Source organism: Mastomys coucha, unplaced genomic scaffold, assembly GCF_008632895.1.
Source record: "Mastomys coucha isolate ucsf_1 unplaced genomic scaffold, UCSF_Mcou_1 pScaffold9, whole genome shotgun sequence".
Taxonomy (NCBI): Eukaryota; Metazoa; Chordata; class Mammalia; order Rodentia; family Muridae; genus Mastomys; species Mastomys coucha.
The window spans coordinates 82,348,206-82,362,436 of record NW_022196915.1 but is presented as its reverse complement, the minus strand read 5'-3'; the positions used below and the strand labels follow the sequence as shown (position 1 = coordinate 82,362,436).

General features: G+C 37.7%; 1 pseudogene; it reads left to right on the top strand.

Annotated features, from left to right (window-relative positions):
• Nucleotides 1-10,762: 10,762 nt before the first annotated feature.
• On the top strand, nt 10,763-12,399 carry LOC116084201 (annotated as a pseudogene).
• The last annotated feature ends 1,832 nt before the right edge of the window (nt 12,400-14,231 follow it).

The window sequence follows — 14,231 nt, the reverse complement described above, 5'->3', positions numbered from 1 at the left end:
TCTCCCTCTCTCCCTCTCTCCCTCTCCCTCTCCCTCTCTCTCTCTCTCTCTCTCTCTCTCTCTCTCTCTCTCTCTCTCTCTCTCTCTCTCTCTGTGTGTGTGTGTGTCTGACTCTGTCTCTGTCCCTCTCTCTCTCTCTGTGTGTGTGTGTGTCTGACTCTGTCTCTGTCCCTCTGTCCCACTGTCACTCAATCTCTCTTCACTATTTTTCTGTCTGTCTCCCTGTCTCTGTCTCTGTCTCTCTCCCTCTCCTCCTCTTTCTCTATCCCTCCCCCACCTTCTGTATTTGTTTGTCCTTGTGACTCCCCTGAGTCCTTTCAATGGGAAATGTATGGTCATGGGAGTATGGTCATCTACTGAAGCATGTGTACCCTTGCAAAGACTTTATTCTAGAAGATAAGTAAATATTTCTCTCCTAGCTATTACCAATAACTTTTCTTTTACTCATGTAAATATCCTGACCATCTAAAATTCCATTGATGATATGGCTTAATTTTGAACAAGACTTATTTTACTCTAAAAAGTACTGAGAATATATATGTGTGCCTGCACTATTGTGTCCTGACCACAGGGTTTAACTGTAGTTATTAATTGCCTCTAGTTCTCATAATCTTTCCATGATGTTCTCTGAGTATTGGGGTAGGGAATACAATGCAGAACTCCCACATGGGGCCAAGTATTCAGCAGTCTCTTTTAAGTCATGGAATATGGAGAAATCAACATGGCACCTGACTTCATAGCATTTATCTTGCCTGACATTGCTATGAATGCTACTGAAGGAGGAAAGCAATCATGAGCCTCACCTGAAAGCAATCATGAGTTTGTTTCTTTTAAAGTCCTCTGCCATTTCATTTGTTGTGTGACTATAATGTAAATATTACAGGCTTGCAAGTACTTTTGTTAACAATAAGATACCCCCAGCTCTGTTATATTCCTATAGATCCCTCTACTTATTTAAAAACATGAAACCTCAGACAAAGCTTTTTTAAAGGTCTGAGTACTATCTGTTGGCTAGTATATATCAAGCACATGGTGCAGAATCATTCTGTCATAGACTGATCCAGAGTACCAAAAACCTGAGGTCATGACTCTTTTATTTTTATCTCCCACCTAAATAAATATACGTGAGAGACCTAACTAGATTATATATTTAATTATTGCAACCCCATTTTGTGTTTAACCTTAATGTACACTGAAAATTGAATAACCCTTTAATCTAGAGAGCAAACCAATTAACTTGCAAATCCACAGCAGACCCAAATGTAGCCATTTTAAGTATTAAGTGTGATTTTAAGACTAAACTAGGGATCATAAGGCATGTCATTGGATAAATATAATTACACTTGTATTATTTTTGGAAATCACATTCTTATTGAAAGCATCTTATATTTTAAGATGTAAAGGGACACAGGAAGAACAGGCACTCATTAAACAGCCATTGCTGATCAAACTACACAATCCAAACTATTGAAAACAGATATGGTGCCTGCAAGTGTGCATTATAGAGACATTTTAACTTCAAATAGTTCTAGTCGCAAAGCAAACTTTCAACTACATCTATAAAAAAGCACAAAGGAATTCCTATGTTGAATGATTCATATCATTGGTGCTCATGAGAATGAAAACTTGATTCAAACTTAATCATCGACCCATATGTGACAAAGCACATGCTACTTGAACTCATTGAGAAGCACTTTTCATTTCTATGAATTAAGAATGAAATGTATATTATCACACACTCAAACTCTCTCTCTCTCTTTCTCAACCCACACACATACACACACACGTCTACATATTATACATATATAGCTACATATCTATATATCTATGTATGTGAAAATAAACACATATATAGATGAATAAACACATACATAGATTATATATATATAAAATTATACATATAAACATTCACATATACACATATTTGCATATATCAAACACACATATATATGCATGTATGTATTTGAACATATTCACAAGTACACACATAAATAAATTAAAACATTATTTATACTAGATAAGAGTATTAAAACTCAAAGATGTTTCCTTTTCAAAAATTGTGGATATGTTAAGTATTGTTTTCTTTTTCTTTTTTTCTTTTTCTTTTTTATTAATTATTTTATTTTTTTATATTCCAAATGTTGCCCAGCATCCCAGTCCCCTCTCCTAGGTTCTCCCCCCAAGTCCCCCTCCTTTCCACTCTTCCCTCCTTCCCACACCCAGGCATCCTCATTCTCTGGGGCATCAAGTCTCTACAGGATTAAGTGCATCTTCTTCCACTAAGATCAGACAAGAGAGTCCTCTGCTACATATGTGCCAGGGGCCACTGACTAGCTCATGTCTGCTCTTTGGTTGGTGGCTTAGTCTCTGGGAGCTGCTTAGTTGATACTGTTGGTCTTACTTCAGCTCCTTCAATCATTCCTCTAGCTATGTCACAGGTCTCCAGGACCTCAGTCCAATGGTTGACTATAACCATCTACATCTGTTTCAATCTGCTGCTGGTAGAGCCTCTGAGAGGACAGCCATGTTAGGCTCCTGACTTTTTCCCTTTTATTTTTCTTTCCTTCTTTTACAAACAGATTCTTTATACAATATAATCTGAATACAATTTACTCTACCTCTACTACTCTCAGTTTCTCTCCTCACCTTCTCTCCCACCCAGATTCACTCCCTTTGAGCATTTCATCAGGAAAAAAAAAATAAGATTCTAGGACATAACAACAAAATGTAAAATAAGTTGAAATGAAAACCTTATCAAGGTTGGACAAGAGAAGCCGACAGAAAAAACAAAACAAAACAGATCTTCAAGAGAAGGCACACAAATCATTTATATATACATTAGGAGTCCCATAAGAGCACTAACTGAAAGCTATTGTATATATGAAGGACCTGATACAGACCTCTGCAAGCTCTGTGCATGCTGCTCAGTCTCTACGAACTCATACGAGCTTTATTTAGTGGTGGTATATGACATTGTACTACTGGTATCCTACATTCCCTGTTTCCCCTATTCCTTGTGATTTCTTATTCTTGGGGTTCTCTGAGGTTTCTCCAGAGAGAGTTGATAGAGATACCTCTGTTCTGACCCTGTTGGAGTAAGTGGATCACCACAGGAGGGATGGTAAAGTATCAAAATCCCACAGCAGATCCAGTTTCTTTCTGTCTTACTGTTTCTCTCTGTCTCTCCTCCCATCTCTCTTTCATTCCTCCCCTCCATCGTTAACTCCAGATTGTTCAAGATGTAGTTCCCTCGGATAATTATTCAGTACTATGTCTGTCTCAGCACCACCAGGCTTCCCACCAAGTTGAGAATATACTTTCTTCTGAAACAGTAAGCATCCGCTATTAAATCCTTTCTTCCATAAGACTTGACTTAGTTGTGGTGTCTCTTCGCAGCAAGAGAACAATAAGACATCATTTTAACATGTGTGTGTGTGTGTGTGTGTGTGTGTGTGTGTGTGTGTTAAGCTGTAACCAGGATAAGTATTAAAATTCATATGTGAAATTCCAAGTGATAGCACATACTTTGCTGAGAAGAGCTACAGCAAAGAAAAGAGATATCAAATTTACTTCCCATTTTTCAACATTACTAGAAGGTCTCTCTCTCTCTCTCTCTCTCTCTCTCTCTCTCTCTCTCTCTCTCTCTCTCTCTGTGTGTGTGTGTGTGTGTGTGTGTGTGTGATTGTGTGTGTGTTAATTTGATTTTGAAGTCATTATTTTTCTTCCTAAGTTGATGAAGGTGGATTTTTTAAAAAAATTAATGTATTATCTGCATTAAATTAGCATGTAAAGGGGGTGGGGAGAGGTTTCAGTGGTTAAGAGGACTGGCTACTCTTTTAGAAGTTCCCATTTTGATGCCCAGTATCCACAGGCACACATACTAGTTACCAGGGATTATCTACCTACCAATTTTCTGGTTTTGACAAGCATCAGTCATGCATATAATACAATCAATGTACATGCAGTCTAAACTTCCATACACATAAAATATGAAAACAAACAAATCCTTTCTCTCAAATGTTGAATTGGTCAGGCTATTTTTATTTCTTTATTTTTAAAGAAACAAGCAAATAAATGAAATGGTATTGGTGTCAGAAGAGTAGGGCTAGTGCTAGGAAAAATAATGTGAATTTGTGGCTTTTTGTGCTTTTGAACAATTTTTTTAGGGGAACATCAAGGTGGAAAACTAGGTTGTAAATGACATTGCTGAAATACTGAGAGGCTGTTCTGGTTGAAAACTGGGAGCATGGTGCTAGAATCACTGTGTCTGTTGGGCATACATATGCACATGAATGAAAATGTTCATGAAGGGCAAAAACTAATGAGAAGTTTTTACCCTGGAGCTGCTGTAACATGCAGGTTTAAGCTGCCTATTGTAGGTATTGGGAACTGAATTCTAGTCCTCTGAAAGGGCAATGCTACATTTACTCAACGAGTCATCTTTGGACCCATTAGCTACTTCTTTTGTCTCCCAAAACAACCTGTCCAAGGTGTCACTGTTTAGGATAGGCTGAGTTCTCCCACATCAATCATCAATCAAGAAAATCCCACATGGTTTAGTCTAAAGATCTATCTTATGGATGCATATTCTCAATTAAGGCTTTCTTTTCACAATAGCTTCTAGCTCAGATCGATTAAAAGAATATTGGGGACTAACTGGGACCAGCAGGACCCAGGCACAAAGGAACTCTGCCAGATTACTGGTACATGGTCCTTCCAGTCTGTCTGGGCTGGTGCCCTGAGCAGACCTTGGGTGCAAACTCTGCAGTGAGTCCCATAATGCCCAGAGGAAGCTCTATTCCCAGGAGCTCTAACGGGCCTAGGATCACAGGATCCCAGAATCACAGGATCATAGAGACAGCTCCACCCTGAGAAGTTCTGACAAAACCAGGATCACAGGAAGGACAAGGTCCCAATCAGATTTAGCCAGGGCAGGTAGCACTAAAGATAACCAGATGGCTGGAGACAAGCATAAGAAACCAAGGTTACCTGGCATCATCAGAACCCAATTCTCCCACCATAGCAAGTCCTCGACACACCATCACATCGGAAAAACAAGATTCAGATCTAAAGTCACTTCTCATGATGATGATACAGGACTTTAAGAAGGACATAAATAACTCCCATAAGGAAATACAGGAAAACATAGGTAAACATCTAGAAGTTCTTAAAGAGGAAACACACAAATCCCCTGAAGAACTACAGGAAAGCACAATCAAACAGGTGAAGGAAATGAACAAAACTATCCAGGATCTAAAAATGGAAATAAAGAAATCACAAAGGGAGACACCCTGGAGATAGAAAACCTAGAAAAGAGATCAGGAGTCATAGATGCAAGCATCACCAACAGAATACAAGAGATAGAAGAGAGAATCTGAGGTGCAGAAGATACCATAGAAAACATTGACACAACAGTCAAAGAAAATGTGAAATCCAGGACACAATGAGAAGACCAAACCTAAGGATAATAGGTATAGAAGAAAGTGAAGACTCCCAACTTAAAGGGACAGTAAATATCTTCAATAAAATTATAGATGAAAATTTCCCAACATAAAGAAAGAGATGCCCATGAACATACAAGAAGCCTTCAGAACTCCAAATAGACTGGACCAGAAAGGAAATTCCTCCCATCACATAATAATCAAAACACCAAATGCACTAAACAAAGAAAGAATTTTAAAAGCAGTAAAGGAAAAAGGTCAAGTAATCTATAAAGGCAGGCCTATCAGAATTACACCAGACTTCTCACCAGAGAAAATGAAAGCTAGAAAATATCCTGGGCAGATGTCATACAGACTCTAAAAGAACACAAATGCCAGCCCAGGCTACTATACCCAGCAAAACTCTCAATGATGGAAACTATCACAGATGGAAAAAAAAAAGATATTCTGTAACAAACCCAAATTTATAAAATATTTTTCCACAAATCCATCCCTACAAAGGATAATAGATGGAAAACAACACCATAAGGAGCAAAACTACACCCTAGAAGCAAGAAAGTAATCTTTCAACAAACTCACACAAACCTAATTCTACCTCTAACAACAAATATAACAGGAAGTAACAATTACTTCTTCTTAATATCTCATAACATGAAAATTAATATTACCAACTTATCCTAATCGATTGAAATTCAAAAGTGTGAGGAATTGGAAATTTGTTGGCTATCATCTTGTGGTCTCTCTAATTTGGTAATTGGAGAAATAGGTCCAGTATTGTACAATCCATATACACTTTCTGCTTGTTTGTACCTGACAGTGTCTTGCTGGGTACCACATAATGTTCTTGAAATCATGCTTCTCCTATCTCAGCTTCTCTATTAGTAGTATTGTTTATTTTATGCTTTTTACACTATACTATGGTTTTCAGAACAGCTTACATATTTCAAAATTATTTATACAGCAAAGAGAAATGTAAACAATGAACTTGGGCGGTGGGTTGTAAAAGAACAACAAAGAGTGGGACTGAATGCTTTGCTTGATGTTTGTAACTATTGTATCAATTTTGAAGAAGAGGACTTTATAAGTTACTCTTTCTCTGAGATGAATGCTTTTCAATATCATCACAGCCAATGAACCAGATTCTTACCCTCACCTAATGTCTGTGACATTCTCCAAGCAGAACCATTCTTCATTGAAACAATTGGTGAATGACTTCAATGGATAGACCATCTTAATACACACACCATTTCTTAAATGGATGTAACCTGTTCTCTGTGAGTGAGAATGAAGACTATCACTCAAGTCAAATACTTGACCATAGCAGGAAATCTGTATCTAAAAATAGTACCTACTATTCACTCTTTGGTGCAGCAGAACTGTCAGCTTTTAGCTTAGCTACTTGGGAGGTAAAATCCTTTGGTAATGTGAGGGTCATTGAAATATAGCCTTATTACAATGAACTCGAATGATTAAAAATTGTTCTTATTTTGGGCTTGTACCACAGGAAGAGCCAAGACTTTAAGCTCTACTAAAACAAAATAAACTATTTATGTTAATTTGAAAAAACTAGTAGTGATGTGTTATTTTAAAATATATAGCTAATATGTTGGGAGTTATTTAAAATTTATAGAGAAAAACATATGTATTTTCAGTATTGCTGCAGACAAGCAACTACATAAGACTGTTCAATTGTTTTATATCAAACAACATTTATAATATTCATTTTTATTGTTACAATGTTTTGTAAATTTTAAAGAATATGACCAAAAAAGGTATTACAGGTATTGAAGGTAGGTCTCTGAGAGGAGTTGGGGTACAAAAGGGAAAGAAGAATGTGATGTAATTCTATTTACTTAAAATATGTTTTTAAATGTTAACAAATTCAGATAAACTGAAATTGTGTCTTTTCTCATAATAATGTAATAAAACTTAAATCAATAATTTTTTTTTTTGAGACAGGGTTTCTCCGTATAGTCCTGGCTGTCCTAGAAATCACTCTGTAGACCAGGCTGGCCTCTAACTCAGAAATCCGCCTGCCTCTGCTTTCCAAGTGCTGGGATTAAAGGCATGTGCCACTACCATTCAGCCTAAAATCAATAAAAAGTTACTCACTATGAGCCATATCATATATACCATACACATATGAATAAGGTAGATTGTATAAACTGGCATTTTATTTTTAGTGTTTTATGTTGATTAAATAACATGAGGTGAATGTTGGTATTTGTTCTAATCCTTGCATTGGAAATGAATGATTTCTTTTAGTTTTCATAATCAAAAAGACAATGATCAAAATGTATTCTTCTAAGATTACATCATATTTATAGACATAGTTCTATGATTATTTAAGATATTTGGATTAAGTATCTTTTCTACAGATAAAATTACTGGAGATACAGTAACCACGTGTCATAGCATGCAAAATTGCTGTGTATATAATAAATGTGAAAAAAAAAACCCTGTTTGTTCAAAGATTGTCTGTGTCTGTGTCTGTCTCTCTCTCTCCATGTTATCATGATGCAGTCTCTGTATTTGTTACCATCTGCGTTAGGAAAAGGCCTCTCTGAGGATGGCTGAATAAGGCAGCAATCCATGAGCATGGCAGAATACCATTAGGAGTCATTTTATTGTTTTTTTTGTTGTTCTTGTTGTTGTTGGTGGTGGGTTGTTTTGCTTTGCTTTGCTTTGTTTTTGCTGATGGTATTTTGTTTTACTCTAGGTCTCTGGCCTATTTAGATTCTGGTTCTTGGTCACCCAAGCAATGTCAAGTCTGGGTTCTATTTCAGAGAGTGAGTCAAATCAGACATTGACTGGTTGTTCCCAAAAAGCATGGGACTATTGCCTTAGTATATTTTGTAGGCAGGACAGATTGTAGATTAAAGGTTTTGTGATTGGCTCGATGACAAGACATGACCAGTAGAGATTCTGGTTCCTTCAATATTTGGAGACTTCAAACACACTCAGTTCTAGCTATCTTTTCCCTAGTCCCCTCCTTCTGTCATCCTTCCTTCTCCTTCCCATTTGCTTCTCCCATTTTCTTATCTCTGTCCCCTGGCTCCAGTCCATCTTTAAAATCTATTCTATATTCTCTTCCCAGCCAGATCCCTCCTAGTCCCTTTCTCTGTGCCATACCTCTATGAGTTTATAGATTATAGCTTAACTATCATTTATTTATTGACTAAGATCCAGATATAAGCAAATACATATCATATATTTATCTTTTGGGGTTTGGTTGATCAGATTTTTGCTTGTTCCATCCATTTGCCTACAAATACCATGATTTCATGTTTTAAAGAACAGAATAATATTCTGCTGTGAAAATGTACTACATTTTTCTTATTTAATATTCTGTTGAAGAAGTTCTAAGTTGTTTCAAGTTTCTGATTGTTGTGAATAGAGTAGGTATGAACACAGTTGAACAAACATGCCTGTGAAGAGCCATTGGGTACATGCTCCAAAATGGTATAGCTAGATCTTGAGGTAAATTAATTTCAGTCTTTGATGAACTGCCACTATGATTTCAATAGTCAGTGCCCAAGTCTATACTACCAGGAATGGAGGAGTGTTTCTCTTTCTCTACATCCTCATTAGCATGAATTATCACATGTATTATTGATCATAGACATTATGATAGGTATAAAGTGGAATCTAAAAGTAAAACTTAAAGATATTTTCTAAGAATAATATAAGTGAGAAATAATATTTTGTTTTCAGAACAGAATCATGAGGCAATCTTACATTTTTTCTGCCTTCTGTGATAATACATGCACATGGTATACAGTTACATATTTAGACAAAACACCAATACACGTAAAGCAAAAAAAAATGAAGGAGCTCTTACCCTCTGAATCCTGCCTGTCTCTTGCCTCTTGCCCCCTTGTTCCCAATTCCTTTCCCCCTTTCTCCATGTGGTCATGGGCAGCCTCCACTTCTATTCTCGCCTCTCTGCCTTTCTCTGCCTTTCTCTGCCTTTCTCTGCCTCTACTACCCTCTCAACACCCCTCCCCATGCTGTGAATAAACTCTACTCTCTTCTAGAAAACAAAAATCTAAATTAGCAGATCTCTGCATGATAGTACTCAGAAATAATCCATGCTAATAAGTTTTCTATCATTTATATACCTATATGAGAGAACTTAAAACAAACATGATTAATTCCACATCTTGTCATAAAATAAAGCCTTTTCATATTTCTTACACTAAATATCAGTCAAGTTCTTGAGTTTCAGTAATGACTGATTTAATGCAGTAGCATTGACATATACATCCAACAGAGATTTTTAAAAGGGAGTTTCACAAAATGTGAAGATAAGCATTTAAAAATTTATGAAATTATACAAAATAAACACAAACATAATATTTAAATTTTCACCTTATTCTGCATTGTCATAGAAAATCTAGGAACACGATTTTGATGATCTATTTTTACCTTCCAGGCATTTTGATGTCTGCAGGCTTTGCTTCAGAATACATATCTTTGATGTCCAATTATACAACATAAATTAAGTAGAAAATAAATTAAATAAATGCTGTGATGCTTCCATCACAATATGCATTGTTCATGATTGCTTTGTCCATTCATAGTTATTTATATTCCTATATGATACTTATAATTATTATTCTCTCTCTGTGAAGAATGTTACTGTAATTTTCTTTTATTTATTTTTATTTTTTATGCTTTTTAATAGAGATTTTATTTCCTTTCTTGAGAGACTTAAAGTCTTGGGTACATCAAAACCAATTTCTGGGATGGGGAAAAAAAAAAGAACAGAGCCCACAATAGAAAAAAAAAAAGTTACCATCTGGGCCACAACAGAACCCAGATATGTACTCTTCTAATTGAAAAATTCTACGTACTTCATAATTGACCTTCTGATACAAAATGACCTACTGAATTTGTTTGCAACATGGTTCTCCGTTGTGGAGGATGTCTTCAGACCTTAGCTGGATGCCATGTGGGGTTATTTGGCTTTTGACTCTTCTTTTTTTCTTTTCTAAGATGTAGCAGCAGCAACAGTTCCCACCTTCTGGGCAGCTTCTTTCTTGGCATGATGAGCCTGCAGGATTGCCACAGCTTCATCCACCTTGGAATGGAGGGACTCAGGGACTCCAGCATGTGCAGCAGCTCAGAGTTGTCGATTTCCAACAGCATCTCCGTAATTTTTCCAGCCAGGTTTGAATGCATTGTTTGGATAAGAGTCGCTCCTCCAGCATCTGCTTCTGCTCCTGGGGAGGCGCTGCAGCCAGCATGGAGGCAGTCAGGGGCTCCCGACCCTGGACATGGACTGCAGGCTGTGGGGCCTGCAAGGGCTGGATGGCAGGATGCGGGCTGCGGACATTGGAGGCATACTTGTATGGGGCTACAGCCCTGTGAACAGCAGCAGCTGCAGCAAGAGGCACAAGATTTGGCCCAGCTGTAGGGACACCTCCAGACTGGCAGCTGTCAGTCAGTCCTTGCTGGGTGGCACCAGCCCCACTAAAGTCCATAGCCAAGTAGTCCGGGCACTCAGTAGTAGGAAGGCCACGAGAGGCCGGAGCATTACCAGTTGGAGCCAGATATCAGAGCTGGACAAGGCCCAGACTGCGGCAGGGCACTTGGTATTCCTTGAAAGCCTTGAGGTCTCCTGCCTTGCTGTTAGCGTGGATTAGGACTCATCTGTGCTAACTGGTTAGGCATGTAGTAGGGAGGTCTTCCCTGAGCCTGTGGAAACGCGGGGACAAAGTAGCCACCAGCTGCAGGCTGGAACTGATTTAAGATGGCATTGGCAGGGAGTGCTCTCACCCCAGCCACACGTTGTATATACTGGTTAGTCAAGTGAACCTTCTACTCTTCCTTCCTCTGGGCCAGGGTGACATACAGTGGCTTGGAGCCCACAATACGTGCGTTCATCTCTGTGATGGCTTTGGTCGCTCTCTGGGTTATGCCTACGTCAACTTCCAGCAGCCAGCTGATGCTGAGAGGGCCTTGGACACCATGAACTTTGACATGATTAAGGTGAAGCCAATCTGCATCATGTGGTCTCAGAGGCATCCCTCTTGGAGAAAGTCTGGTGTGGGAAATGTCTTCATCAAGAACCTGGACAAATCTATAGACAACAAGGCACTGTATGACACTTTCTCTGCCTTTGGAAACACCCTGTCCTGTAAGGTGGTTTGTGATGAGAACAGCTCTAAGGGCTATGCTTTTGTCCACTTCGAGACCCAAGAGGATGCTGACAAGGCCATCGAGAAGATGACGGCATCCTCCTCAATGACCTCAAAGTGTGAGTGAACCAGTCTGGAGCGACAACCATTGCATGAGCCAGTCGTGGCCCCACCTAGGTATTAACTGGCACACACAAGGCGGCTACTGGTTGTTCTCTCTGCCCAAAGGTGGCTTGCTCCTATCTCTGCACTCCAGGGCTGGTTTGTGGGCAGATTCAAGTCTCGCAAAGAGCAGGAAGCCGAGCTTGGAGCCAAGGCCAAGGAATTCACCAATGTCTATATCAAAAACTCTGGAGAAAAGGTGGATGATGGGAACCTGAAAGAGCTCTTCAGCCAGTTTGATAAGACTATAAATGTCAGGGTGATGAGAGACTCCAGTGGGAAGTCCAAGGGCTTTGGCTTTGTAAGTTACAAGAACCACGAGGATGCCAATAAGGCTGTGAAAGAAATGAATGGAAAAGAGATGAGCAGGAAAGCCATATTTGTAGACCGTGCACAGAAAAAGTCGAACGTCAGGCTGAATTAAAATGGAAATTTGAGCAGCTGAAGCAGACGAGGATTAGTCGGTACCCGGGAGTGAATCTCTACATTAAGAACATGGATGACACCGTTGATGATGAGAAATTAAGGAAAGAGTTTTCTCCTTTTGGATCAATCACCAGTGCGAAGATGATGCTAGAAGAAGAAGCAAAGGGTTTGGCTTTGTCTGTTTCTACTCTACTGTAATTTTCTTTGGTGTTGTATCAAAACAATGAGGTGCAAAAGGTCATAAACATACCGAAACTTCAGCAACCTTAACCATCAGGGAAACATGAATCAAAATACACTGAGACTTTACTTCAGCATAGCCAGTAATGGCTAGGATTAGTATAACAAATAAAAACAAATTTTTGTTAGGATATGGATATGTAGAATGCTGCAATATAGCCTGCTGCTGAGAATGGGAAGTTGTCAAGTCCTTACAGAAATCAGTATTGAGGTTTCTCAAGCATGATAGAGATACACTATTTATAACAATGTATCCCAAAGAAATATATCCACATCCAACAGACATACCTGAACATTAATATTTATTGAAAAAAAATCCCAATAATCACATAATAAAATCATGATAGGTATTCATCAACATATGAAATAAATTAAATTTTAATTGAATTGAATTAAATAGTTGGCTTTTATAAACATGGAGTTTCATTCAGCATAAAGAGGCATAAAACCTTGCCTTTGGAAGAAACTGGAATAAACAGAGGTTATCACATTAAGCAGAATAAGGCAAATTAAAACAAAAAAGATAAACATATTTTCCCACATGCTCTCCAATATGCAGAATATGTATGTATTTGCACAAGTATGTATGTATGTGTACATATATGTTTGTACATATGTGTGTATATATATATATATATATACACATATATAAAATCATTTTTAAATTTGGCAGAACACTTGAGATGAGACTGAGCAATATAAGGGCCTATGGGAAGAGATAAAAAAATGGAATGTGCAAAGGTGCTGAAACATCAGTATCTTCAATGCATATGGCAGATTTCAATGAACTTTTTTTCATTAGACACACATATATCATATATACATACATACATACATACATATATGTATATATATGAGAAGACTATAAAACAATACATATAAACATTAAGTACTTCAAATTTTTCCAAACGTTTTCTTAAAACTTGCCTCTTTATATACACGCACTCAGCAAGATGTCCAGTGGAGATTAATGTTATTCAGTCTGAGATAGACTAACAAAAGCAGTATTTTACTCTTCAATTATTTATTTCATACTAGATAAAATAATATATACAGAGACATTAAAATCTTGTGGCTTTTTTTTTTTTGAAAATTGTAAAATATCTAAAATTTTACTCTAGCTTGAGTGGAGCTCTATGTAAAAGGATTCATTGCAAGATTTTCTGAGCAATCACAAACTTAACAGCACCTTTGAACTATCCTGTCTACTTACAGCAAAGCTTTCAATAGTGATGTTTACCATTAACTACATTGGCAAAGTTGCTGAAAGTGAGTGATAACATCACACTATGATGCCGTATAACTAGGTGACAATTGGACATTAGCTGATTCATGCCTCCTATTGACTCATAGAGACAACAAATATTCCATCCTAAGCTTTGTTCATTCATTTTAAAACAAGTGACTCTTCAGGACTTTCGTCTCTACACAGCTAGAATAAGCGTCAAATAATCAACCACACTGTTGACTCCATCAGGACTGAGAAAGACATGATCTAGTTTCAGGAGCTACTTTTAAACGCAAGCTGCAAACACTTTGTCATTTTTATACTGATCATCCTAGCAGAAAAAATAAAATACAGCTCTCTAGACAGAAATCCTCTTACAAAGTGCATAGACCTTGTGTATCCAGTGACAACAGAGATGATAAATATGGAATGGGCCTAAGAGAAAAATTTCCTGGCTTCTCTGCTCAAGAGTATCCATTATGTTGGCATATTAAAAAAGGCCATGTGCTCTTGAAAATGAAATCTAAATGACTCATTCTTCATCTTTCTATCCTTCATAGGTCATATGAATATTATTCTACCAAGAAATAG